This window comes from Artibeus jamaicensis, unplaced genomic scaffold (genome assembly GCF_021234435.1).
Source record: "Artibeus jamaicensis isolate MK-2021 breed Jamaican fruit bat unplaced genomic scaffold, CSHL_Jam_final contig_490, whole genome shotgun sequence".
Taxonomy (NCBI): domain Eukaryota; kingdom Metazoa; phylum Chordata; class Mammalia; order Chiroptera; family Phyllostomidae; genus Artibeus; species Artibeus jamaicensis.
Window position 1 is genome coordinate 15,329,980 of NW_026521861.1, and position 27,994 is coordinate 15,357,973.

Below are 27,994 nucleotides of genomic sequence, written 5' to 3' on the forward strand. Positions count from 1 at the left end.
GTGCTCAAGCCCCAGATAGTGGTTTACATGATTTGCAAATGAGATAATTTCTCAAGAAATGAGAGCTTGAAAAATTCTCTGAGTTTTACAGTCTATGATTTGAAGCTAAACCATTTCATACCAACGTCCTCCCATTCAAACACCTGCATTCTGCCCACCCTGCTTCTCTGAGAAAAAAAAAACCCAGAAAGGACGCTATTTTGTGAGCTGGTCCAGGTAGGCTCTGGACTCGAGCACTCGGTGAATTCCAAGTTCACGTGCCTGTACTTGCCCCAGCTGCACCCAGGACGTGACGGCAGGTGCTTACAAGAAAAGTGGCACAAGTGGGGGGTCCGCAGACGTGAACACGAGAGGAATAAGAAAGAACTGCAGGTATTAATAGTAGAAACAGGAAGAAAAGTAGAAAGTATAAATATAAACTGAATAAACTAGACCTGACTTATAATTTTATGTATTTAGACAGCACCGTTATATGTATAACTTTGTAACTATTAAATATATAGTAGACACAGGAAGAAAAGCAGAAACGGCCTAACCCTGGCTTGAGTGTGTGGCGCTGTCCCGGGAAACCCGTGTTTCCAGGTTTCACAGAAGGAGCCTCTTGCATCAGTAATGGTCTGAAGCCAGTGAGAGGCTGGAAACCATGGCCGAGTGTTTAGAAGATCCAAGTGCTGATTCCACACTGCAGGTCTGGGGACCACGGTGAACTTGTGAATGCAGGATGTCACACTGAGCATGCCATCTTTAGAGAAATCTGCGGGACTGGGGGGTGTGGTCCCTTGGGCTTACATGGCAAATTTTCACGAGAGGTAGGGTGTCCCATTTCCCAGAGACTTTGAGTGACGCCCAGGGCTCCTGCCAAAAATGAAGACACTTGTAAGAACAGCCCTTTATATTCGTTGAGTGGTTCATTTGTTTATTCTTCCACAGCGAGTTATCGAGTCCTCAGGAAATGTCGGGCACTGTGCTAAGTGTCGGGAATTCACTAGGGAGTGACACAGAGGTGTGCCTGCCCTCCCGGGGGTCACTGTTCAGAGCGGGGAAACCAGCACAGGGGAAGAGATGAATTACTGGCCTGTTGTGGACCGCTCTGCCTGGCTCTAGGAATTGTAACTCTACCCCTTGTGGCTAAGGACCTCTGGAATTTGAGCCGCAGGAGACAAAGCTTGTCTCTGTTGGCACACGCTGCCTCAGTTTCCTCCCTGCCCCCAAAGCATGGTCAGACGGGTAAGACCCCTCAGAGGAGGGGCAACCTAGGCCAGACATGATCACATGGGAGGCCATCATGGAAGGACTGGGGGGGGGGCTGCAACAAAGAGCAACGGACTCTCGCCCCCTGGCTTTGACAAATCCCAAGTCCCCATATCTTCTGGGAGAAGTGCTTCCTGGCTCTAACCCCCTTAAGCCTGAATACCTGATGGGGAGAGGTGCAGCTCTTTTCCTTGCTAGAGCGTGTATGTATGTGTGTGTGTGGGGGGGGGGAATCTGGCATCACAAAGATTTCCTGATAAACCTGTGAAATCTGCTCTGCTAAGAGTACTTTCATTCATATGTTAAGGGTTCGAGCAGGAAACCCTAAAACTCTGTTCCTGACAGACACTGACTCAAACTAAGCCTTCAGATTTCTTTGAAATGTTATCTACCGTGTGATCCTTGCCGCCCTGTATTCCTGTGTGTTACAACCCAGTAAAAGCCCTTGGAGGAAGGGGCTCATGTCTTTTTTTCCCCTGAGAAACTGGCCACCTCTCCTCTCCAAGCAGATCATGTCTCAGTCATGTTTCCTCTCATTCGCGGTACATGGGGGAACTTGCAAGGAAAGTCACCCCCACACTGGCCCATCTGCAACTGTGATGGAAATAACAGCTGGGGCCTGGGAACCGCATGGGGAAGGGCACTGAGTGAGGAGGGAGAACCTCCTTCGGGACACAACATCCTGGGTGACCAACCTTTGGCATCTCTGGGCCACACTGGAAGAAGAAGAGTCGTCTTGGGTCGCACATCAAATACACAAACTCTAATGAAAACCGATGAGCAAAAAAAAGGTTTTAAGTAAATTCACAATTTTGTGTTGGGCTGCATTCGTAGCCATCCTGTGCCATGGGTTGGACACCCCTGAAGTGGAGGTATAACGTGAAGAAGCTGGCAGTGAGCAGGGAGTCTGATGAAAAACACGTGGAAAGTTTGCAAATCATTGGTAAGGGAAACTCGTGCATTTGAACAGCTCTAGATAATATCGTGGACGTAGCAGTTTCTGGAGACAGCAGACCCAAGCTCCCTGCCCGTCTTGGCCACTTCTGTGTTGTGTGGTCTTGGAAGAAAGATGCTGATTCCTCAGAGCCTCGTTCTGTAATCTTGCAGGGGTGTGAAGGGACCAGTGGTGTGGAGGGCTTACCCTGATCTGAAGCTGCAGTCCTCTGCTTCGAGTGCTCGTTAGGACACCTGGAGACTTTGCCAACCCAGAGGCCGAGGTTGCTGCCCCGGCCAACACATTGGAATCTTTAGGAGTGGTGCCCAGGCGCCCAAGAGGGTTACAACTCCCCAGGCGTTTCCAGGGTGCAGCCATGGTTGAGAACATCTAGGTGAGCAGGTGGCAACCAGATCTGAAGCTCAGAAGCATTTATGCTCATTATTTGAAAATCTGGAAATGAGGGAATCCCCTGTAAGCCCGCATTCTGCTTTTGTCTCCGTTCCTCCCAGCTTCTGGTCAGTCATTCCACTGCTGCTATTGTCTGGAGTCCGGCATTCACGTTGGAAGTGTCTGAAGAACATTTTTAGTGAAGCAGAATACACATACATCTGCTAAGTGTCCAGCTCAAAGGATTGACACAAAGCGAACCCTCGTGTGTAACCAGCAGCCAGGCTGAGAAGCAGGGCGCTGTTCTCAGTCCCCCACGAGCCCTCACCTGCCCCAGCAGGTGCCTCCTCCATCCTGGCCCCACAGGCCATCACTAGGCTGACTTCCAACAGCTGCATCGGGACTCGGCTCCAGGTTGGCCCCGTCATCCACGAATGGATGAAAAGACATCCTCCCTTGGGAGACAGAAAGCAGCGAGGGGCGCATGCAGACAGCGCAGGCTCCCAGCCTGCCATTTAGGGGGCGATGGTGCTGATGGATTTGGAGGGGGTTACTTGTTGGCAGGAATCGAGACCCCTCCCCACTTGGGAAGAGCTGCAGAGGCTTCCTGGGCTGGGTCCTGGAACCCGGAGCTCGGAACTCCCAGCCCTGCTCTGGCGCCGCCTCTACTGAGTCCCAGCTAGGAGGCCGGGCAGCCGCGACCCCTCCAAGCCTCCGCCTCACCATCTCCAGATGGGATGCCCCGTGTCCCGTTTCCCATCTGACAGGCGAGGATGAAATGAAGTCCTGCCTGGGAACACCTTCGTCCAGTGTCCGTCCCGCAGTCAGTGCCGAATCAACGCTGACTTGTTCCGACACAGATATTTGCAGAATTCCCACAGAGAACGTGCAGCACAGTCGGGTGCTTCCCCTCCCTCCTTCCATTGCGTCACTTCAAACCCCTCCAGAGCTTGCATTGGTTCCCCTAAAAGAAGTTTTGGTAAAATACGTGTAACATCGAATTGATCATCTTGACCCCATTTAAGTGCACTATGGTTCGGTAGAGTTAAGTGTTTTCACACTGTTGTGAATCCGATCTCCAGAACGTTTTCATCTTACCAAACAGAAACTCTGTCCTGCTGAATAACGCCCACTCCTCCTCCCCTGAGCCTCAGGAAACCACCGCTCCACCTTCTGTCTCTAGCAGTTTGTCTCTGGACACCTCGTGCAGGTGAAATCACACAGTATTTATCTTTTCTGTGCTGGCTTCTTTCACTGAGCATAATGTCCTTGAGATTCACCCATGATGTAGTGCACATCAGGATTTCCTTCCTTTTTAAGGCTTCAATATAATAATATTCCATTGAATGCGTGTACTGCATTTTGCTTATCCATTTATCAGCTGCAGGGCGCGTGGGCTGCTTCCTCCCCGGCTGCGGTGATGCATGCTGCCCTGAGCACGGGTGTGCAAATGCTGCTTGGAGACCTGGCTTCCAGTTATCTTGGACATAGGCCCGCAAGTGGGGCAGCTGGATTGCATGATAGTTCTATTTGTAATTTTTTGAGGAGTCGCCGTACTGTTTCCATAGCAATTGCCCTGCAATTTTACATTCTCACCAACTGTGTCCAAGGGTCTCACTTTCTCCACATTCTCTCCAACACTTGTTGTTCTCTCATTGTCGACAGTAGCCACCCTGATGGGCGTGATGCACTGGTGTCTTCTGAAAAGCAGGCCTTTGCTGCCTCGTCCCAAAGCCCCGAGGTGCCACTTAGATACCACTTGTGTTGGATGGAAGAGGAGGGCAGCTGGGAACCACCGTGGAAATTTCCAGATGGGCCACTGCGGTAGACGCTGGCAGAGCTGAAAGTCTGCGTGCCGAGCGTTTCAAAGGGTGACAGACACCTGAAACCCATATAATTTCATTAACCAATGTCACCCCAATACATTCAAGAAGAAAGAATAAAAAAGGGTGACAGTTCACAGAAAACTCTGTGAGTTGTTTGGAATTCACTTGAGCTCAAGTCTTACAAAATCTGCCACGTTGTCTCGCAGAAACAAAACCCATCAAGCCCAGAGGTGAACATCTATACAGACGTTGCTTTTCAAGGTTGCGTGATGTGAACAGTCCACTGGGGTCAGCTTGCCTAAGAGAAAACAAGAACTGCAGATGGGTGTGTGCGGACCGGGTCAGCCTGCGCCCTGAAAACTGGGCTGTCTTCAGTTATTACATGGATCTCCTTTTTCCCTGCTTATGAAAAGTGTTAGTCAGCTTGGGCTGTCATAACCAAACACCATAGACTGGACATTTGAAACAAAAGCTATTCATTTTCTTACAGCTCTGAAGGCTGTGCGAAATCCAAGTTCGAGGTGCCAGCTGATGTGGTTCCTGGTGAGCGCCCTCTTCTGGCTGCAGACGGCTGCCTTCTCGCTGTGTCCTCAGCTGGGGGAGGGAGCATTTCTGGGGTCCTCCTCTTTTTAGAAGGACATCAGCACTGTTGGGTGAGGGCCCCACCCTTATCCTTCTAGTTAACCTTTAACCCCCGCCCCCACCCGCACAAGACCTGTCTCCAGATACAGTCACACTGGGGGGTTAGAACTTCAACATAAGAATTGTTTTTTTTTTCCCCCCAGGGGAAGGGGAGAAGTAATAAAAGAACCCATACACTGCAGAAATAAGTAATGCAGAAAGTGAAAGCCCCTAGTAATTCCATCCTCCATCTAAAACTACTGCTTACAGCTGGTGTCTGTTCTTCCCAATTTTATCCCTCTGTGCGTATTGACATGTTTTGGGGAAACACACGCTTAAGTCTTGAACATCCACGTGGGTTTTAACAACCATGTTTTTACTGGGACTTCCCAGGGAGAAGGCTTCTCAGCCACTTTTCTTGCAGGAATCAAAGCCCAGGGCCATAGCCAGGGCCACAGGAGACTCAGCCAAAAGAAAGCCCGGAGAGAACCCAAATTTGTGGGGAGAGAGTCTGAGGCAGAGAAGCGGATGCACACATCTGCTGTGATTCCGCTTTTTGAAATTTCTAGGTTTGCTTTCAGAGACCATCATTGATCGGATGATCTGTCTTCTAACCTGGCCTCTCACTTGCTCAATAATACATATCTGATAAACAAGGCCTGACTCAGGGAGCCGATTCCGCCCAGAATGCACTTCTGATCTCGGGTCCGCTGACAACAGTGAGTACCCGTGGGGATGCTGCCTCATCTCTCCAATGCACCTGAGCCTGGCCTGGGCATGACCTTCCTATCTTCCCTGTATTGATACAATGTTTCTGTTCTGTGGTCTGCCGGTCAGCACCCATGGCCTATTCAGTTCTTGTCATTCGCAGTAGTTATGGTCTACAATGTTGCCACCAGCACTGACTTGGCCAATACTGAGCCATTGCTTCTACAGGAAATACAGAGCTAGGTTCCTGTGAGCCTGTGGTTACAAGAATATTGTCAACTGGTTAATCCATAAACTTGTTTTATGTATGTTTCTGTTTAAAGACACCATATTTAATACATGGGGTTAGGGCAAATGTAGGTTTACAGTTGTTTGTATGGAAAATAATACAATAATTAATAATAATACAAGCATAAGCTGTGTTTTGCATACTCACAACTGGTTAAACATACTTTTGCTCCACCTTGCATATGGTTGTCTAAGCAGCATTAAATTCACTGCAAACAGCACGAGAACTCACGCCGGAAGGGAGGTTGCCTAACGCATGTATTTTCTCTGTAAGTCACATCACAACCTTCTTGCCTTAAGAAATGCTAGACCATGCTTCAGCACCATGCCGTTTCAAACACTGTAATTGCCAACAAAAAGCATAAAAATGTAAAAAGATGACATCAAATAGGCCACCAAAAGAACACTTGTTTACAATACGAGAGCTGGGACAAGTATGCAAAGGGTAGCTCTGTCAACCTTGGCTGGGAGCGTGCATGTCAGGTGCCTGGAAGTTTCTGCAGCTCTGTGCATGAGCATGAAGGACTGGGAAAGCCCAGGGGTACTGATTTTGGAGTTGCAAATACATACAGAATTAGTGAATAATGAGTGTCGCATTGTATTTCCAGCTTCGGGGAGGGGAGAGCTTTGAAAGAGCAGTGTGTGGGCACAAAGAACACTGGACCCAGAACCACATGATGGCCTGGGGTCTAGCCTGGCCCCGTCCCCAGTGAGCTGTGTGACGATGGGCAAAATCTACATCTACTGTGAGCCTTTGTCTCCTCATCCATAAGCAAGGAGTCTGACTTGAGTTATACCTCAGATTCCTTTTGCCTCTATAGTTTGTTGATTCTGCCTCTCTAGTTTGGTGACTGATTTCTGCTCTCAGGTAGAAGCCAAATGGATATATTGGGAATCAATTTTGTCAGCTGCTGCATTGTGTTAAAGAGATAATCACCTCCCTGTCCCTGCCAACCCCGAGGCACTGCATTTTCTCAAGTCTAGACCGTGAGCCTCAAAATAAAGCTTTCATACATTGCCTTGGGAAAGAATCTCCCCAGTAGCAATTGTGTCCAGAGCAAGGTGACACATGAGGCTTTTGCATCTAGAAAGAGCATGCAGTTCCAGAGCTGAGGCTGCCTTTCCCAAGGCAATTGGAGGCATTTTAGCAGGACTTCCGGTTACTATACCAACAGAGGTGAATGGCATTGTTAATCCTCAGGGCGCACTCTCTGTAACTTTGCTCAGCAGGTGAAATGGCAAGAATAACCTGGCAATGTTTTCAGAAGGGAAACATCCAAGGCTTGAACCGCAGTGCCATGTTTATTGTGAAGCGAAATTATCTGTTAGAAGAATTAATGAACACTCAGCATGTGGATACTCTCAGTGATTTTTAATAAGAGTGGGAAGTGTCATCATACAAGTTTATTTGGTCATCAGTTAATTAAATAAAATATAATGCAGTAGGAACTCCCATTTGTCCTCATCACTATGAGCGAAGGGCCTGGATGGGCTGGAGAGGAAGGTGAGCCTTCCAGGTAGGCAGGTGACAAAGCCACCAAGGAACACCCTGAAATTCATGCTTTCTATCATATTTTTAATTAACTTGGCCCCATTCACTGGAAGGTGAAGTAAATCCATAATGTGTTAGAGCATTTTAATTTCTTCCTAAATCAGAGCCCAATTTGTCACTGCCAGATGAGAAGTGAAAAGGTCATCTTCTCACTTTGAAGTTTCTGAATCATTTAATAGCTAATTTGTACTGCTAATTACTACCTCTCACTTCTGTAATTATTATGAATTATCGTCCCCTACTATAGTAATGAGGAAGGCAGGGGACAATGAAACCTGGCTCTAAGTCCAGTTGGTTCGCCTGGCCATCGAGCCACTTGGATGTGGCCGGCAGCGAGGGATTTTCTATTTCACTCGGCTTTGCTGGGTTGCTGACAAAAATTAACAGCTGAAACATTATTTGCAGTTTCCCAGGCTGGAGCTACTTTTCATTAATATTTTGTGTGGCGACTCTCTTTCTGGCTGAGCACCAGCAATTAGGCGGTTAAGGACATTTTCCCTGCTATTCTCATGGTTTTTGTGGTCCCCAGAAGTATCTGAAACATCTGGAGGCTTCATTGCCATCCATAGACCTTCTGCAATCAGCTCACCGGTCCAGTGACCAGACCTTAAGCAAAGTCTTTGTCAAAAGCTGAGAGCAGATTAGATGACATACATCTTGGGAAGATTTATTTTTTTATCCTCCCCTGAGGACATTTTGTTTTCATTGCTTTTAGAGAAAGAGGAAGGGAGAGAGAAAGAGAAGAAGAGAGAGTGAGATGGAGAGAAAGAGAGAGAGAAGCATCAGTGTGAGAGACACATCGATTGGCTGCCTTCTCAGATGTGCCGGGACCAGGAATCAAACCCACAACCTGGACATGTGCCCTGACAGGGAATTAAACCCGTGGCCTTTCGGTTTATGGGATGACGCTTCAACCAACTGAGACACACCAGCCAGAGCTTGGGAAGATTTTTAATGTTACGATTCTAGAATAACATTTCTATGAACTTAGCCTGTTATCTTATTTTCTGAGGCATTTTTGGTGAAGTTATACAGATTAACCTTAGATGTACAATTGTGTTTGGTAGGCTGTAAAAAAAAACTAGAAAGGTTTTTCTGACCCAGATTTCTCCCAAGCAGTAGCTCAAGGGTCCAGATTTATTCCTTTAAATCCAAGGGTTCTTTCGGTTTTTAAGAATGCCCTATTTACGAGCAGATATCCCACGGAAGCCTAGTGTCTTAACATCTGTCACCTACCACGTCACCAGGGCCTCGGGGTTGGATAGGGCTCTGGTGAGATTGGGGTGGCCCCTGAAAAATGGGACCAGTTGAGAACAAACTTATACGTTCTGTGCTTTTTGCCCAGGGTATCCCCTACTCAACATTTGATGGGGTTACTGTGATGTCTTTTATTGGTATACTTTCCACATTATATGGATTCCTTGATTTTGTTCAAATGGATTGAATTGGCTACTACTAGGCATAGGTGGAAAGAAAAATTTGGTGTAGATATGCCAGATGGAGGTCCGAAGGTATGGAATTTTGAAAGTGCAGTTTGGGGCACCTTAGAAGTGATGGGCTGATGGGTTAACCTCACACAAGATTCATTTGCCATGGGTAGGAACGACAGCGTCGGAGAACATGATATCTTTGCCTTCCAGCGTTAATTGTTGCCATCTGTCAGCTGTACTGGGTCCTCATGGCATTGTGGAGTAAGTATAGGATTTGAAATAATAAACATAATAGCCACCACTTATTATGTTATTGCTTCTAAGCTGTTGCTGTGCCCAGTTCCTTTCATGCATTATCTCATTTCCCTCATTATTCTTTTTTACAGACCAGGTAGTTAAGTAAATTCTACATGGTCACATAGCTAGGAAATGGCAGTTACTGGACTTGAGTTTCAGCCCCAAGGTTTTTTTTTTTTTTTTTTGGTCTCCGAGACCCACATTCCTAACCAATGTGTTGCTATTTCAAGGGGTCCAGAAAGTTCTTCCTCTTAGTAATAGGAAAATGAATAGCCATATTCTAACTCATAAAAGGAAGGCATGTATAGATTAGAAAAACTTGAACTTGTTGTCCCTGGGGCTACAGGTCTTCCAAGAATCCTGCCTCAGTCTCCCGGATGCTTCTACTCCCAACATCAGTAACCGAATCAGTTTCCAACCTGTGGACCCGTGGGATGCAGTCCACCCTGGTTTCAGGGAGCCCCTTTCCTGGAGGGTTTAATTATTGAAATAAGGGCAGGGCACCCTAACACAAGCCCCTCCCCTGTGGTTGTCTAACGCTTTTCTCGCACACCGTGTTCTAGTTGTGAGGTGTATGTGGCCTGGTGGGAAGGGCTGAGCTCTGTACGTGAGGGCCTCTGAAAGCAGAACTGCTTGGTTCTACTTCTTTTAAAAAAGTAAATTTGTGGACTTTTTTTAAAGAGAAGTTTTAGATTTGTAGGAAAAAAATGAGCTGAAATACAGAGCTCCCATATTGCTGCCCCGCCTCTTTCTCTCTGGTCTCTCTTATTATTAACATCTTGTGTAAGTGTGGTAGGTACATTTGTTACAATCAGGGAACAAATACTGATTGATATGTTATTAACTGAAGTCCATAGTTTGCATTATGGCTCACTCTTTGTTTCGTAGTCCTGTGGGTTTTGACAAATGTCAAAATGACACATATCCATTATTATCATATCATACAGAATAGCTTCCCTGCCTTAAAAATCCCCTGTGCTGCTCCTATTCACCCGTCTTTCCTCCCCCTTGAATCCCTGGAAAGCACTGATCTTTTTACTATCTCTACAGTTTTGCCTTTTCCAGAATGTCACATGGTGGGAGTCATGCAGTACGTCACCATTCCAACTGGCTGCTTTACACACAATGTACTTAGATGCACGCACCGACTAGGGTACGTTTGCCTGCCTCCTACAATGAGAAGGCGTACTGCTCGCTTCCTGTTCTTTGCTGGAGCTCGCAGCCAATCTGCACCCGAGTTTCGTCCGCGGCCCGCCCCCCTGCCCCGCCCTGTGCAGGGCTCGGGGCAGCAGAGCGCTGTGTTTTCACTGCCTGCTCTGGCCTAGATCTTTAGTGTTAGTTTATATTTCCTCTGGCTCTGTTTCTCTTTTCACTTTATGTGTTTCTATTTTACTATATGTTATATTTGGTATTGTGAGCCTGTTTCGAACCCATTGTGGAAAGAGGTCGGATATGAGTAAATAAGGAAAGTTTGATAGCCACATGCCAGGCTCCTGGTAGTGACTTCATAAATGTTTATGAGCCGGAATGGGCCGGCTCATGAAGCACCCAGTGCTTCAGCAGTGGCTCTCATCTTTGCCAGTCGGGGTGGCAGAATCACTAGGGTGCTTCAGGAAACCCCCATCTGGGTTGACCTGGTGCAGAAGCTCTGACACAGAGCTGACCCCCCAAATGTGACCCCTCAATTTTCACCATTCTGGAAACACACAGAAATCTTGGCATGGCTTTGGACTTTCCGTAATTCATTGGTAGAAATATCCCAGCTTGCATATGGTTCCAATCCATTCATTTCACAGAAGGGTAAACCAAGGCCCTAGTGAATAAGATCATACCCTTGAACGCATATCACAGCCTGGACCAGGAACTGGGTCTCCTAGCTCCAGTCTGCATCCCCAGGGTTAGTGGCGCTTGACGCGAGAACTGGCGAGGACCCCAGACCCACTTGGGTGCCAGCTTGGTTTACCCTGATCCGTCTGACAGAATCTTCTCTGGGGGTGGATGTGGGAAGAGGAAACTGACCCTTTCCGCACCCAGTGCAGGAGTCCCGTGCATGCGCCCTCCCCATCTCAATAATCAATCACATGTTGGGGGAGGTAGGGACAGGACCGTGAGACATGGAATGGATGGGAATGGGTGCACGCCTCCCCCCTCTTACAATTTATATTATTGTGTCTAATAACTCTCCTCTCTGGCGACCTATCAAGCATGTAAATAAGCAAATCAGTACCTTTTGGGGAAAAAATTTTTTTTAAAATCTTTGAATTAAATCCTTTGAATATATATTCAAACCCAATATATATTGGGTTTTGAAAAAGGCAGTTTGCTGGCTCAGTGATATGTATCGGACTCCTGAATTCACACCGTTAATGAGATGGGTCAGAAGAACCATTTAAAAACAGGCATTAGTTATGGAAATGATAGGCCTATTTTGAAGATAAAAGGGCTTTACTTTGGTGAAAAAATTGAAATGGGACAAGACTAGGAAGAAACACTGATAACCCCCAAGACTCCTGGAGAGGCATAATAGTTACTGCCCGTGACGGAAAGTTAAATGGTTTGCAATAAAAATTATGAATTTTCTTGCTTCCTGGTTAGAGGGGCTGAGAGCGTAGAGGCTCCATGGATGACACTGAGACTTGTAGTTTAGTTGTAACAGATTTTCATAAATGGATTCAGAACGGGATTCTATATATTAAAAACTGAGTGCCACAGGCCGCCAGCAGCTCTAATTACAATTTCTTGGGTGTTTATGGTCCGCGTCGTGAATATGTGAAGGCCGGGAGTGGAGAGCAGTTTTCACGGCACTGTGTGTTCACTGAACTTGACTGGCTGGGTCCCTTGGGGTCTTTTCTCTTCCAGCTGGAAACTTGTTCAGGGTACAGACTCTCTTGTGGTCCCGAAGCCTGGTTTTCCCCATCCTGGAGGCCAGCATTCCTGTGAGTTGGTGGCAGCAGAGACCCCTCCTGCCTGCCTTCTGGAGAAGAGCAATGTGGTACTTCTGGGTGTTGGTGGTTCAGATAAAGACCAGGGGACTTCCCTACTGCTCCGAGCATAATTCTTCCTGGAATGTATTTGCTACCAGCTCTTACTCATCTCTGAGCTTTAGGAAAATTCAAGTATGACTACTTTTAGCATTTTTTCCTGATGATAAAAATAATAATGCTTGTGGCAAACATTATAGAACCTTAGAAATGTATATTTAAAGAAACAGAATCTGCTCTGGGGGTGGATGTGGGAAGAGGAAACCGACCCTTTTGGCACCCAGTGCAGGACCCTCAGATATCTGCTATTAATATAATATTTTGGGGTATAGTCAGTCATTGAGAATTCTTTTTTATGCTTAAAGATATTTAAATCTACATACATATATTTAAACATAACGTGCTACCGTACAATATACACACTTTTGAAAACTGTTTCATTTACTGATGCATCATGGACATATTTTGTTAATGGTATTATTGGTGATGTTTGGGTTATTTTCAGTTTTTCAATATCATTGTAAAAACAAGGCTGCCCTGTATATCCTTGAACCTGCAGCCTCACAGACTTCCTCAGGACAAATTCTTAGAGGAGGAATTTCTGGGAAACAAGTGCACAAACTTTTAAACATACTGCTCAATGGCCCCTTCCCCCAAACCATCTTTTAAATATTCGACAAGGGAGTGGGAACTCATTGCTTTAATTTGCGTTCCCTTCATTGTTAAGGTTTTTGTTCTCCTTATTTGATTTATTCTTTATTTACTAGAAGACAAATTTCTCTGTTTCACTTATTCTCTATATTCTGTTCTCAGAAGAGAACTTGATACATAGAAGGAGCTCAAATATTTGTTGAATTTTTCAAAGAATTACCTTTCCTGTCATTTTCTCACTTTTTTCTAAAAGATGCTAGTCTTTTTGTTATTGCATTTGTAGAAGGTTTTTTTAAAAAAAGATTTTATTTATTTATTTTAGACAGAGAGGAAGGGAGAAAGAGAGGGAGAGAAACATCAATGTGTGGTTGCCTCTTGCTCGCCCCCTACTGGGGATCTGTTTGGCCTGCAAACCAAACATGTGTCCTGACTGGGAACGAACCCGCGACACTGGCTGGCAGGCCGGTGCTCAGGCCACTTAACCAGCCTGGCAGGGCGCATTTGTAGAATTTTTCTATCCTAAAGATATTAGCTCCTTGTTCTACGATGCAAGTAATTTTCCCAGTGTGCTTTCTATATTTTAACTTTGGGGATTTTTATTTTTGCATATAGAGTTACTAATTGTTTTACAGGGTAAATTTTATCAGTGTGTTTTTAGGTTTACCTTTTGTCGTTGTTTAGCTTGAGAAAGGGGATTTCTCATTCTAGAATGCTAAAACCGCAATCTCAATTTATTCTCATTGCTTTTAATGGTTTCATTTCAAACCTTTATGTCGTTAATCTACCTGAACGCGTGTTGATGAAAGGGAGGGATTTGCTTTGAATTTTTTTTTCTCCCAAAGGATTTGCCAGTTGTCACAATAATCTCTCATTCCTCCTTGGTTGTAATATGTTTGACGACAGGGAGCTGGAGGGAGGGAACTAACATTTATTGCGGGGCTGCTGGCTCTATGTATTTCCTGACGTAGTCCTTCAGGGTAGACGTTATCCGCAGTTTGCGCCTAGGAGACTGAGGCTTTTAGAGGTAACCTTGGGCCCCCAGACTTTGCTCCTGCCACGCATTTGCTGCCTCCTCTGCCCCAGCCCTGCCTCAGCTGGGGTGCTCGGCTCAGCTGTGGGGCTGTGGGAATTTCACAGTGCTAATGGTAGATCCTGTTAAGCCATTACAAAATGAATTCTCAAGTTAAGAAGTTTAGAGAAAAGTAGTATTTTGGTGCAGGAAAAAAAAGTAAAGATGTATTTATAATCTCCCTTTCTAGAGCTTATATGTAGGACCCATGGACATGAACTAAGGTGAATGGGGGCGGGAGGTGGGTGCAGAGCGGAGGGATTAAGGGGAAAAAATGGGCAACTGTAATAGCATAATCAATAAAATATACTTTAAAAAAACCCTCCCTCTCTATTCTTAATATCTGGTAGAGTCCACCAAACATATACTTCTTGGCTCCTCGACTTGATGTTGCCAAAGATAGGTGAAACAGTTAAAAAGAGAGAGTATGCATTTTAAGCACTTCACGTGGAACTAAGGTTAACATGTGAAAAATGAGAATAACAATAATTATTTAAGATGTGTAAAATGCATTCAAAGTCATAAATGTTTGGCAATTCTAAGATGGCAGGCATTATTATTTTACTGTTAAACACAGTTTGCTCTATTAAGTGAGGGCCCAGCACTTAAGGTAACAAGTTATGAAAAAGCAAGGTTTTGTTCATAATACGCTTTGTGGGAGGTTTTTATGCAACAACAGTACTTTACCATAATGCTCCTTCTAGGTCGTTAGCTCAAAATGATAATCACTGGAGCGGTGTTTTTGGGACGCTAAGATTTTAAATTCTGCCCCAGTGTTAATCACTGACAGGCAACATGCTGACTCCTAAGGTCACCAAAAACAACTGTGGCTTTTCAGAGGCTTGTTTATACACACTGCACATGAATCTGTGTTTTACACTCATTCATCTTGATTATTGCACACAGTTAATCTGACACATGGACTGGTAATAATTTTGTTTTACAAGAATTAAATATGATTTTAATATATTGTATAATTTATTTGTATAAGTAATATATAATGAATAATATAAAATAAGTTAGAGTAAATTGTACATAATAGACAATATAAAATAAATACCACACAAATATGCATATTATATATTGAGTATATAATTATTATAATACATTATAATAAATGTTATCACTAATGTTTGCATTTTAGAATTGAAAGATGATATGGTGTCAGTTTCTGCAAATATTTTCTCCTGACGTGCTTTGCTTTTTCATTTTCTCAGCAGTTTTGTTTGAAGAGCATCTACCTTAATGTGATGAAGTTCGTTACATCTAAGCTGTCAAATTTTATTGACATAAAGTATTCACAATATTCTCTTGTTTTAAAAAATCTGTAGAATCTATCATTTTTCTGATATTGATCATTTGTTTTCATTTACTAGTCTTACTAGGGGTTTATCAATTTTATTGATTTTTTACTATGAAGCAACATTAGATTGCTACATTTCTGTACTATTAGACTATTTTCTGTTTCATTTATTTCTGCCTTTACCTTTATATTGGGTGTTTCATAGGTTCTTTTTCTAGCTTTTTAAGGTAAAACTTCGATCACTGATTTTTTTATTAACATTTTTTTATTGATTATGCCATTACATTTGTTATATTCCCCCCCTCCATTCCCCTCCACCCTGCACACCCCTCCCCCAACATTCCCCCCCTTTAGTTCATGAACACGTGTCTCAAGTTCTTTAGATTCTATATTTCCCTTACTATTCTTGCCCTCCCCCCTATCTATTTTCTATCTACTGTCTATGCTACTTATTTTCTGTACCTTCTCCCCCTTTCTCCTTCTCCCACTCCTCTGTTGCTAATCCTCCATGTGATCTTCATTTCTATGGTTCACTCCTGATCTAGCTGTCCTCTTAATTTACTTTTGTTTTAGGTGTGGTTCTTAATAACTGTGAGTTTGCTGTCCTTTCACTGTTCAACTTTTTTATCTTCTTTTTCTGAGGTAAGTCCCTTTAACATTTCATATAATAAGGGCTTGGTGATGATGAACTCCTTGAATTTGGTCTTATCTGAGAAGCACTTTATCTACCCTTCCATTCTATTTGCTGGATAGAGCAATCTTGGTTGTAGGTCTTTGGATTTCATGACTTGGAATACCTCTTTCCAGCCCCTTCTTGCCTGGAAGGTCTCTTTTGAGAAATCTGCTGACAGTCTGATGGGAACTCCTTTGTAGGTGACTGTCCCCTTAGCTCTTGCTGCTTCTAGGATTCTCTCCTTCATTTTAATTTTGGCTAATGTAATTATGATGTGCCTTGGTGTGTCCCTTCTTGGGTCCAGCTTCTTTGGGACTCTCTGAGCTTCCTGGATTTCCTGGAAGTCTATTTCCTTTGCCAGAACGGGGAAGTTCTCTTTTATTATTTGTTCAAATAAGGTTTCCATTCGTGACTGTTCCTCTTTTCCTTCTGATACCCCTATAATTCAAATGTTGGAACGTTTAAAGATGTCCTGGAGGTTCCTAAGCCTCTCCTCATTTTTTTGAATTCTTGTTTCTTCATTCTTTTCTGTTTGGTCATTTTTCCCTTTCTTCTGGTCTACTCCATTGATTTGAGTCCCAGTCTCCTTTCCATTACTATTGGTTTCCTGTGCATTACCATTCATTTCAATTAGTTTAGCTTTCATATGTTTCTCTAATTTGTGATTAAAATCAACCAGTTCTGTGAGGATCCTGATAACCAGTGTTTTGAACTGTGCATCTGAAAGTTTGGCTATTTCTTCATTGCTTAGATTTATCAGCTCTGGGGCTCTGAGTTGTTCTTGGGCCATTTTTGGTCTGTTCACGCCGGTAAGTTTGAGGAGCGGAGCCTTAGTTGTTTACCAGGGCGGGGCCACCCAGGTCGCTGGTTTGTGACGCTATATGTGGGGGCGGGGTCAGAGAGGGAGCAATGGCGGTCCTCTCCACTCGCCCTGTCCGTCCCACCACTCGCCCCACCTGTTTATCCCAGCGGAAATGTATGAGCCCGCTGCCCTGAGCAGTGCTGTGTCAGTGCTCGCCTCTTCACTGGTTTATCTGCAGGCAAATGCGTGACCTACCGCAGACAGCCAGCCGCACCTCTTCCCAGTGTCCACGCGTAGCTAGCCCGCACCTGGGATCTGCTCCTTCGGCTGCTTGCACACTACTAGGTCGGGGATCTTTTTGGTCAACCAGCTCCGCTGCTGGCTTCGCCCCTCTTACCAGGTTAGCTGAGCATTTCGTTGTTTTTGGACTCCGTATTGTCGATTTTCTGTGTGGTTTGGTTGTGTTTATTATTGTTAAAAATTTGTTGTTCTTAGATTTGGTTGTGTGCGGACGCAAGGTGTTTCCACCTACACCTCCATCTTGGCGGAAGTCTTCCGCTCACTGATTTTAAATCTTCTCTTTTCTAGTACAGGCACTCAATGCCGTAGCTTTCCTTCTGAGCCAACTTTGGATGCATCCCACGCATTTTTATATTTTGTGTTTTCTTTATTATTCAGTTGAAATATTACCTTGTGCCTTTCTTCATCCAAAGATCATATAGAAGTATGTTATTTACTCTTCAAATATATGGAGTTCCTCTAGATACTAATATTATTGATTTTATTAACTTATGTTTGTTAATTTCTAATTTAATTTTATGATGGATAGAAAACTGTAAGAATTCAATAATTTACAATTTATTGGAGCTCATTTTATGGTTTAGCATGTAGTCTATCTTGCTACACATGTTCTGTGTGCACTTAAGAAGCATGTGTGTCTTGACCTTGGTTTTAGCCTTTTGTAAATACTAAGTCAAGTTGGCTTGTAGTATTGTTCCGATGTCCCTCCTTGTTTAATTTTTGTTTGCTTTTTCTGTCAACTACTGAGACATGGATAGAAAATCTCCAAAAATAATTGTAGATTTGTCTTTTCTGTCTTTGGTTCTGTTAGTTATTGCTTCATGTATTTTGAAGCTGTGTTATTTGGCACATATATATTTAGAATTGCAAGTCTTCCTTATGAAATAATTCTTTTATCATTATAAAGGAATTATATTCATTTTATCATTACATTTACCATCGCAAATCTCTTTGTGTCATATGATATTTCATTTCTTAGCATTTAAGTTATTTGATAATTATATGGGCACCCAGCTTTCTTATGATTACTCTTTGCATGGTATATTATTTTCCATTCTTATAGTGTCAATTTATATCTTTACCATTATAATAAATTTACAAATTATAAATACATTTATAAAATAAATTATATATTTTTATATCTATATGATAAAGATATAAAAAGATATCAATGATAATTGATAATATTGCTGTTTGTTTACTATTGTCACTACTGAGATTTGTTGTTCACTCCTTTCTTGGCTTTTTGTAGGGGTTAAATATTTTTTAGTATTTTATTTTATTTTCTGTATTGGTTCCCTGGCTATGTTTTTTTATTATTGTTCCTTTAGGGGTTGCTTTTGGGGCCAAGAATATGCATCTTCAACTTATTAAAGGTTTGGAGTTTATGTTGTTTCACTTTATGTATCAGTTTTTACATTGTTATACCCAACACTTTCCACTTCCTACTTTCCCCTTTCCATGTAACAAATGTAAGAACTTTTAAATAGTTTTTTTAACATACTCATATCATTTTCTTTATGCTGTAGTTGTCATACAGTTTACTTTTTCATAATTACAATCTGTAACTTACAATATTACTATTTTTACTTTGAACCATCTTTTTAGGACTTTAAAGAAAATCAAGAGAAGATAAACACAGTCCGTTAGACTTACCCACATATTTGCCTTTACTGGTGTGCTTCCTTTCTATACATCGATGTACATTTGATTCACTCTGAAGAACGTCCTTCAACCTTTCTTGTAATGTTAGTCTGCTGGTGGTGAATTCCCTCAAATTAAAAAAAAATTGAATGTCTTCATTTACTCTAATATTTGAAGGTTATTTTCAGTGGGTATAGAATTCTCAGTTTCTACTTTCATTATTTTGTTTCGATCCATTGTCTTTAATGGTGTCATTCCATTGTTTGGGGATTCTATTATTTTTTTCCCTTTTTTTAAAAATTTATTTTTGTTATTCATTATGCCATTATGGTTATTCTATTCGCCCCCTTCATTCCCCTCCACCCTACCCCCCATCCCCATCATTACCCCCTTTAGTTTATGACCATGTGTCTCAAGTCCTTTAGATTCTGTATTTCCCATACTATTCTTGCCCCCCCCATCTATTTTCTATCTACTGTCTATGCTACTTATTTTCTGTACCTTCTCCCCACTTCTCCTCCTGCCACTCCCTGTTGCTAACCCTCCTTGAGATCTTCATTTCTATGTTTCCACTCCTGATCTAGCTGTCCTTTTAGTTTGCTTTTGTTTTAGGTGTGGTTGTTAATAACTGTGAGTTTGCTGTCCTTTCACTGTTCATGTTTCTTCAACTTCTTTTTCTTAGGTAAGTCCCTTTAACATTTCATATAATAAGGGCTTGGTGATGATGAACTCCTTGAATTTGATCTTATCTGAGAAGCACTTTATCTGCCCTTCCATTCTAAATGAAAGTTTTGCTGGATAGAGCAATTGCTCCGGCCCGCGGAGCAATCAACTGGGGCTCGACCACCTACCTAGAACAAATGAGTTGGGGGGACAAGAGGCGCAAAGAATGGCAGCAAGACAAAAGATTCTGATCAAGCTGCAAACTTTATTTTTCCGAACTGGGTATATATATAGGGGGGAGGGAGAGGAAGGAGATTAGGTTGCTTGCTATTGGCTAGCTTGAGACAAAGAAGGGCCCGCTTATTGATTACTTGGGTACAACTGGTACTCGTGGACACCTCATGTGCCTGTAGCCGATTGGCTTTGTGGAGCACACAGGTTCCTATAATCAATGCAATGTTTTTAGCTAGAAGCCAGGTGTAAGGTTCCCAACAAGCACTCTTGGTTGTAGGTCTTTGGATTTCATGACTTGGAATACCTCTTTCCAGCCCCTTCTTGCCTGGAAGGTCTCTTTTGAGAAATCTGCTGACAGTCTGATGTGAACTCCTTTGTAGGTGACTGTCCCCTTATCTCTTGCTGCTTCTAGGATTCTTTCCTTCATTTTAATCTTGGCTAATGTAATTATGATGTGCCTTGGTGTGTTCCTTCTTGGGTCCAACTTCTTTGGGACTCTCTGAGCTTCCTGGATTTCCTGGAAGTCTATTTCCTTTGCCAGAATGGGGAAATTCTCCTTTATTATTTGTTCAAATAAGTTTTCCACTGGTGACTGTTCCTTTCCCCCTTCTTGTACCCCTATAATTCGGATGTTGGAGCGTTTAAAGATGTCCTGGAGGTTCCTAAGACTCTCCTCATTTTTTTGAATTCTTGCTTCTTCACTCTTTTCTGTTTGGCCATTATTTGCTTTCTTCTGGTCCACTCCATTGATTTGAGTCCCAGTTTCCTTTTCATCGCTATTGGTTTCCTGTGCAATTCCATTAATTTCAATTAGTTTCGCCTTCATATGTTTCTTTAATTTGTGGCTATAATCAACCAGTTCTGTGAGGATCCTGATCACCAGTGTTTTAAACTGTGTGTCTGAGAGTTTTGCTGTTTCTTCATTGCTTAGATTTATAGGCTCCGGGGCTTTGAGATCTTCTTGAGCCATTTTTGGTCTGTTCTTGCCCGTTAAGTATGAGGAGCGGAACCTTGGACTCCCAGGTCGCTGGGTTGTGATGCTGTATGTGGGGGTGTGGTCAGAGCGGGGAAATGGCGGCGCCCTCTGCTGCTTCGTGCCACTGGGTGAGGAGCATAGCCTTACTTAGGTGGTTCACCAGGGCAGGGCCACTCAGAGTCACTGGGTTATGTTGCTGTATGTGGAGGCGGGGTCAGAGTGGAAATGGTGGCGCCCTCCACTGCGGCTTGCCTTGGGGACCCGCTGGGTCCTGTCCAATTGCCCACTCCCTTGTTTGTTTATCCGCGCACGAATGTGCGACTACATTCAGCCTGCAGCCCTGCTCCCTTGCCGTTTCCCCGCGGTCGCTCGCTCGCTGGGTCGCTCACTAGGTCCAACCCTGCGCCTGGATTCTGCGCGCCTGAGTCCGTCTGACTGAGTTTGCCTGTGCAACCCCGCTCCACCAGCTGCTGGTTTCGCCCCTCTTACCGGTCAGGCTGAAGAATTTGTTGTTAACAGACTTCCGAAAAGTTTAATTTTCTGTGTTCTGGCTGTGTTTTCGGTTGCTAATATTTAGTTGTCTTTAAACTTGGTTATGAGAGAAGGCACAGCGTCTCCACCTATGCCTCCATCTTGGTGGAAGTCCCAACAATTGTCAGGAATTTTCCTTTCTGATACCACCACCACAAGTGACATGAGGGCATGAATTCAAATTAACATGAACACTGGTATTCAGGAACCCAGGAATGGATTTAGTACTTGAAGTCCTTTTGTGTGCTGGTTATTAGATATGGAGAAGTTATTTTCCTGAAGAAATATGTATTTTGGGGAGATCCCTTTTAGTTGCTATGTTGAGATGCTACCCAATTTATGTGCTGTTCAATAAAGCCAATTAGATCTTAGAGGGGGAAAAAGACATGGTTTTGCAACCCTCACCACTTGGCGCGCACGATGCCCTTCTTCTGCAGCACGAAAGTGGACCCGTTCACCAGGCTCGAAACCACGGCCTCGCCCAGGCTGAGCAACACGGCGGCGGGGCTCGGGCTGCGCGCCCCCTCCCTGGCCGCCGCTGCCGCCGCCGCTGCAGTCCCCATTCCGCCCGCTGGATTCTATTATTTCTGATGAGGAGTCAGCTGTTGTTTGTATTATTGTTTCCTTGTGTGTAATGAGTTCCCCCGTGACCCCCGCCCCCAGCTGCATTCAAGATTTTCTATTTATCTTTGACTTTCAGCAATTAGACTATGTTGTACCTGGGTGTGGTTTTCTTTTTATTTATTCTGCTTGAGTTTCATTGTATCTGTTGCCCTTTTGATTTTCAAAAATAAATATATGTATTTTTAATTTCAGGATCTAAAAATGTTAGAATTATTTATAATCTGCAGTACCTTTGGCAGTATTTTTCTATTCAAATCTATTTGCTTTTTTGGTGGGGAAGAGGAGTGGTTTATGTTAGAAATGCATGAGAGATAGAGGTGGGAGGAGCCGTACGGTCTGATCCAAGTGCCTTTATTTCATGCTGTGCTTACAGGTGGGCTGAGCCTGGACTGACTGCAGCCTGGGAAGGGGAAGCATGAAAGGTTTTTAAAAGAAAAAGCTGAGGTTTTGGGGGAATTGGGGAGGGGTTATTCTCACATTCTTCTGGGTAGTTGCCTCAGGGTTTCAGAATGGGAGTCAAGACAATGGGTTAGGTAAAGGGCTGGGCTGTTCCCAAGTACAGAAAGGTCAGTCTGACCACCAGCCATTATGGCTGGCAGTCAGATGTCTATTGTACAAGGTGGAAGAGAGTTTCCATTAAGCCTCTGCTAGCAAGCCAGTTGGGATAACTGAGTCATGAGCCAATGGGTCAGAAAACTGGCCTGACTGTTGGGAACTGCCCTGCCTGGTTTCAGAAATTGTAACCCTTTGCGGCTAAGGCTGAGTAGAAACACCTTGGGGCCATAAGCCATTAAGGAGACACAGCTTCAAGAAGTCTCCTAATCTCTTGGCTACTTTACTTGCCCTGCCTGACTGAAGCCTGAAACAATGACAGAGGGCAGTGAGGTCCTGTTCTGGAAAGGGTGGGCTCCCTGGACGATCAGGCTTAAGAGAAAGAAAGCATAAAATCCTATGAATCCTGCTTTGCTAATACCCTCAATTTAAATGATAAGGATCTAAGCATGAAGTGAGTTTGTCACCCAAAGTTTTATGGCCCATTTAACTATCTGATCCTGACTCAGAATAAGCCCTCAGAGTTCTTTGAATGTTATCTATTGTTTAATCATTTCTGCCTGACAATGATTGATGAGATTTATATATACACTCTGTATTCCTGGGCAAATTAAACACAGTAAAAGCTTGTCAAGGCAAGGGCTGGGGAGCTCTCCTCTTGAGAGGGTGGCTGTGCTGTCCCTTTTCCTCCACAGGACTTCTGTGGTCTGTGTGAATTTCTCTAGTATCTCATCCACAATGCTGTGGACACTGTGGGCCAGTGTCCACATCACCTGACCTTTTTGGTTTACTGGTGAGGTGTATTTTAAATTTTTTTCCTTTCTATTGTCTCTCTAAAAATCTTATATGTTAATTATTTTTTGTTTTTATAAAAAGGGGAACACCTAAGTGTTTTCTATATCTCTGTTCTCAGTCACACTTATTTTCTTTTTTGTGGCTTCTAATATAGCTTTAAGAAAAAATATCTCTGAAGATATTTTTATTTCTTTTTCTGAGCTCTGCTACTTGCTTGACTTTCATTTTCTTCTGTTCTCTCTCTGTGTTTTGTTCTTGTTGTGAATCTTACTTGAACCCTTTTCAGAGAGTTGGGTTATCTGTCATGTTTTCAAATTTGGGTAGAACTATTTGTCTGCACTCTGTTTTCTAGATTAATGCTTCTGTTCCTAAATGTTCTCTTCCTTCATTCTTCTTCTTTCACTCTCCAACTCTCATTCTTGTGACTTTTTGTTCCGTGTTCATTTTTTTCTTGTTCCTACTCACCTTTACACATAAGTGTCTCTTTTTTGGCTATGTCTGTGCTGAGAAGTAGTAGGGGCAACTGTTGGACTGCTAGTCTACATAGATACCACATTCTTAGGTTTTCTGTTCTGAGGATACGTTTCTATTCTACTTTTGGCCTTGAGAGAACAGTGTACTCATGGTAGAGCCATTCAGGTCATGGGCATTCTGAATCATAATGTGGAGGCAGATCACTGCCTCCCCTCTCCCCATCCTCAGCCCTCCAGGAGAAGCCCCCGTGGCCAGGAGGCCGCTGATAGGCCGTCAAAATGCCACATCTCATGGTTCCTTCAGCCCCATCTCCTTGGCCATTCGGCACTGACCGATGGAGAATCCACAGCAGTAGCATTTCTTGCTTCTTGCACTGCTTGTCAGGACCCCTCCCATCTTGGTGTCCAATGGGTAAATCTTTTGGTCACATTTTTGGGAGATCTGCATCCTGCTCTGGATGCAAGGTATTATGTATTAACCCTCAGAGTTTTGCTTGGCCTATATTTTATAGTATTTGGTAGCTAGTCTTAAAATGTTGTGTTTTGGGGTTATGACCATTACTTTGTTTCATTGACAATGAATTTTTCAAATAATTTTTTATTAAGTTTTAAAGTAAGAGGTGAAGTACAAAATGCCTTTCCTCTGTCGTATCTCACTGGGAGTCCATACCCTGAGTTTGAAGTGGCCTCGGTTGAATTAGTTGCTGCAGATGGTTTTGAATAATAAAATGCTAGCAACAAGGGCAAATGCTGTAGAAGCTTCTGAACAAAGTATTTAACTGGATGCAATCTTATTACTTGATAAAAATGATCTGATTCTCACCTAAAATTTGCACTGTGGCAACAGTATAATCAGCTATAGTCATATATATCTATATCTATCTATTATGTATTGTCTATTAGTAACTCCCAATAAAATGTATGTCACTCATGCACATCTTATTAATTCAAAAGGTACTTAGTATGCACTAACTGTATGCCAGGCAGTATGGCCATTACAACTTTAAAAGGGCAGCACCAAGATAGGAAATGTTTGGGTAATTTTACAAATGAAAATTACAACTCAGGGTGACTTATCTATAGTGCCTTGTAAAGAGCTGATGGTCAACACTCATTGATGGGTTAAAGTGAATATTTCAGTGATTGATTTTTGAAAGGTCAAGGATGCCATTTTTCTTTTGTTATCCTTACAGCCGTCACCAGTTTGATGTTATTTTAACTTGGTCTTATTTTGAGATAACTCTTAAATATTGAATTTCTTGAGAGTAACAATCACATTGCCCTGAAACCTCTAACACATTTGGTACATTCCTGTAACCTCAGGGAAATCCAATACATCTTTAAGATCGATGACAATGGTGTTGCAGAACTGGTACAAAAAGGTTTCTGAAGAGTGATTATGTAAATATATGTTAATAAGCACTTGACATTTTTGCATTAGTGAGCTGGATGGCATTAGGAATTCCTTCTCAGCCATTTCCTCTTCTTTTTAAATACTCTTATTTATTTTCACTACTTTCTTCTGGAAGCTTTCCATATGTCTCTTAAATGTTCTGCTCCAAACTTTTTTGGTATTCCACTGATCACTGTTGAACTCAATCAGAACTTAAGAGAAACATTCACTCCTGTTCAAGGGAAAAGGAAAAAAAGAAAAGATCAGTTTCTTGGGATTCGATTGGCTCTTCAGGAAAATACTGACTCATTTCTCCAAAAAGGTGAAGGTAAACAAGCCACTTAACACCTTTAAATGGGTAGCTCAGCTTGCCAGTAAGCAGACCTGCCCCTGAAGTGTGAGATAAGAGTACCGGAGCGGAACACCTTGGGATGTGGGACTGATTTAAGTCCAATGGAGTGGAGAGATGCTGTTTATTCTCACAGTGAAGTAGGCGCGCAGCCAGTGCAGGACCGTTCCAGGCTCTTGAGCGGTTTATGAGTTTTTCTACACCAGGAGGTAAGGCCAGTGCTTAAAATTACCGAGGTATATCCTACCCAATTACAGAGCCCTACAGTGAGAAGCTTTGATCAGCAGTACTTGGAAGAAGACTTGACAATTAAACTGTGAGGCCCATCAGACGACAGGCTCAAACTGAGAGCTGCATCAGTTAAAAACATCATTTTACATCTACCAAATTGGAAAGAACGTTGTCACACCTAAAATACCCACACACATAGTATCTCTCTCAGCACGTAGCACGGGCCTGATAGGATCTCCTCAGTAGACAGCTAATGAGCTTTTTAAAGAATATAATAGGAACACAGAGCATGGTCAGCTTCAATTTAAACATAGTTGTAATATGGAGCAAGAACTTTTGGATGCTCACCTAAGCCAGCAGGTATATATATTAAGGGGGCCGGAGATGCTTTCCTGAAGTGTAACACGTCACCAAGGGCCCTCTCCAAGCTCAGTACTGCAAGTCTTCATCCAGAATTTGGAGGGGGCCTTATCACCTGGACTCTAAGTTGCATGAGGAATGTGTCAATCAACCTCCTCTCAACACATGCTCTGTTTTCCCCTTTTGGCCTTCTAGAGCTGTCAGCCATAACTTCCTGTCTCTGATCTGCATATTTCGTACAGTACATTGAGAACCTCCTTGAGTACAATGGCAAAGACACTCAAATCCTGGACAGATGTCATCTGAGCATGCGGGGCAGATCCATGGATTATTTATAATAAGTTACACTTTGAAACGAGTGCTGCAAGCTTAAGGAGGTCTATGCTGCACTTGACCTCTGAAAAGCTCTCATTTTATGAGGTCTCTAGTCCCTGAGATGCCTGAACAGAGCACACTTTTTATAGTTACAGGAAAAGCGATTGGTAACTAAGCCCAGGGAGAGTTTAAGTTTTAGAGCTAAATTTTAGGAAGAGCTCTCTTCGTCCTTATTTTCGCCACTTCTAGGAAGGACGCTTGAAACTCCAGTCTTCAGGTAGGACTTCCTGCACTAGGAATAGCAACGGTGGTGACAGGCACTGGCTCTGGTCCTGTTTTCCCAGTGTGCATCAAGGATTTGGGGGGTGCAGATGACCAAGGAGGCAATGTTGGGGCTGAACGGGGCATGGAGACAAACACATTCTGAAAAACAAGCTCGGGAAACAAGCACTGATTTTGTTTCATGGTGTTTAAAACTTCATTACTGTGTTAAAATTGAAATTACATCTGTGGCTTTTCATTAGCTCAGAGAATTATTATCATCTTGCAATTAAATGGTATTTTTAATGGATTTCCCCTAAGGCTGCTCTTAGCAGGTACTCCAGCAATAAAAATCTTATTCGAAAAATAATCTCAGTGCAATTTGGAACTTAATGTATATTGGAATTATCTATTGATTTCGCTATACTTTGGCCATATTTTCCCTACTTTCCATAATAAAGCTAAATGCAATTGTTTCGTTCCAGGTTCTCCCCCCCCACACACACACTTGGTATCCATTTTTATTTAAGTTTCCTAATATCTGCATCTATAAAATCAGGAATTTTTATTATTTCTTCAGTTTCCCTGGCTGCTGACAATCCACCTCTGTGAGTGTCGCATGCAGGCTTTTAGGCCTGGTGTCTGATTTGGGGTTGACCTTGGAACTGTGACCTTGGAACTGTGACCTTGGCAGCTACAACAGAGAGGCCTTATGGAAAATTCTGGAGACTGTAACAGGCAGGACCTATTTCATTTTTATTCCCATTTATGTTCCAGTGATGGCAGTTATTTATTGGTCTTAAGAATTCCCATAAAACTCCTGGGATGTGGTACTATAGACAAAAGCTTTGGCGATCACTTGAGTGAAAAGCGAAAAGTAAAATGAGCGAAGTTTTGGCTTCTGTATTAGTCAGGGTTCTTCAGAGAAGCAAAATCAATGGGCTATATGTCTGTATTTATTTTACTTCGTTAAAGATTTTATTTGTTTATTTTTAGAAAGAGGAGAAGAGAGGGAGAGAAACATTGATGTAAGAAAGAAACGCGTTCGGTTGCTTCTCCCCTGTCCCCTCGACCAGAGACTGGACCTGCAGTCCAGGCCTGTGCCCTGACCAGGAATCAAACCAGTGACCCCTTGCTTTGTGGGATGATGCCCAACCCCCTGAGCCACACTGGTCAGGGGCGTCTGGATTTATTGTAAAAATTGGCTCACAAGATCCCGGAGGTTGAGAAGTCCCATGACCTGTTGTCTGCAAGCCGGTGACCCAGGAGAGCTGTGGTGTAAATCTCAGTGTGAGGGCAGGGGGTGGAGACGAGATGAGAAACTGGAGTTCAGCAGTGAGACTGAAAAAAAAAAAAAAAAAAAAAAAAGGCAAATCCCTCCTTTCTCTGCCTTTTGTTCCACGGAGCCTCTCCATGGGCTGGATGCCCACCCGTGTTGGGGGAAGGCAGTTCCTCACACCGAGTCCACCAGTGCGGATGCCGATCTCATCTGGAAACGCCCTCATCACCCCGTCCGG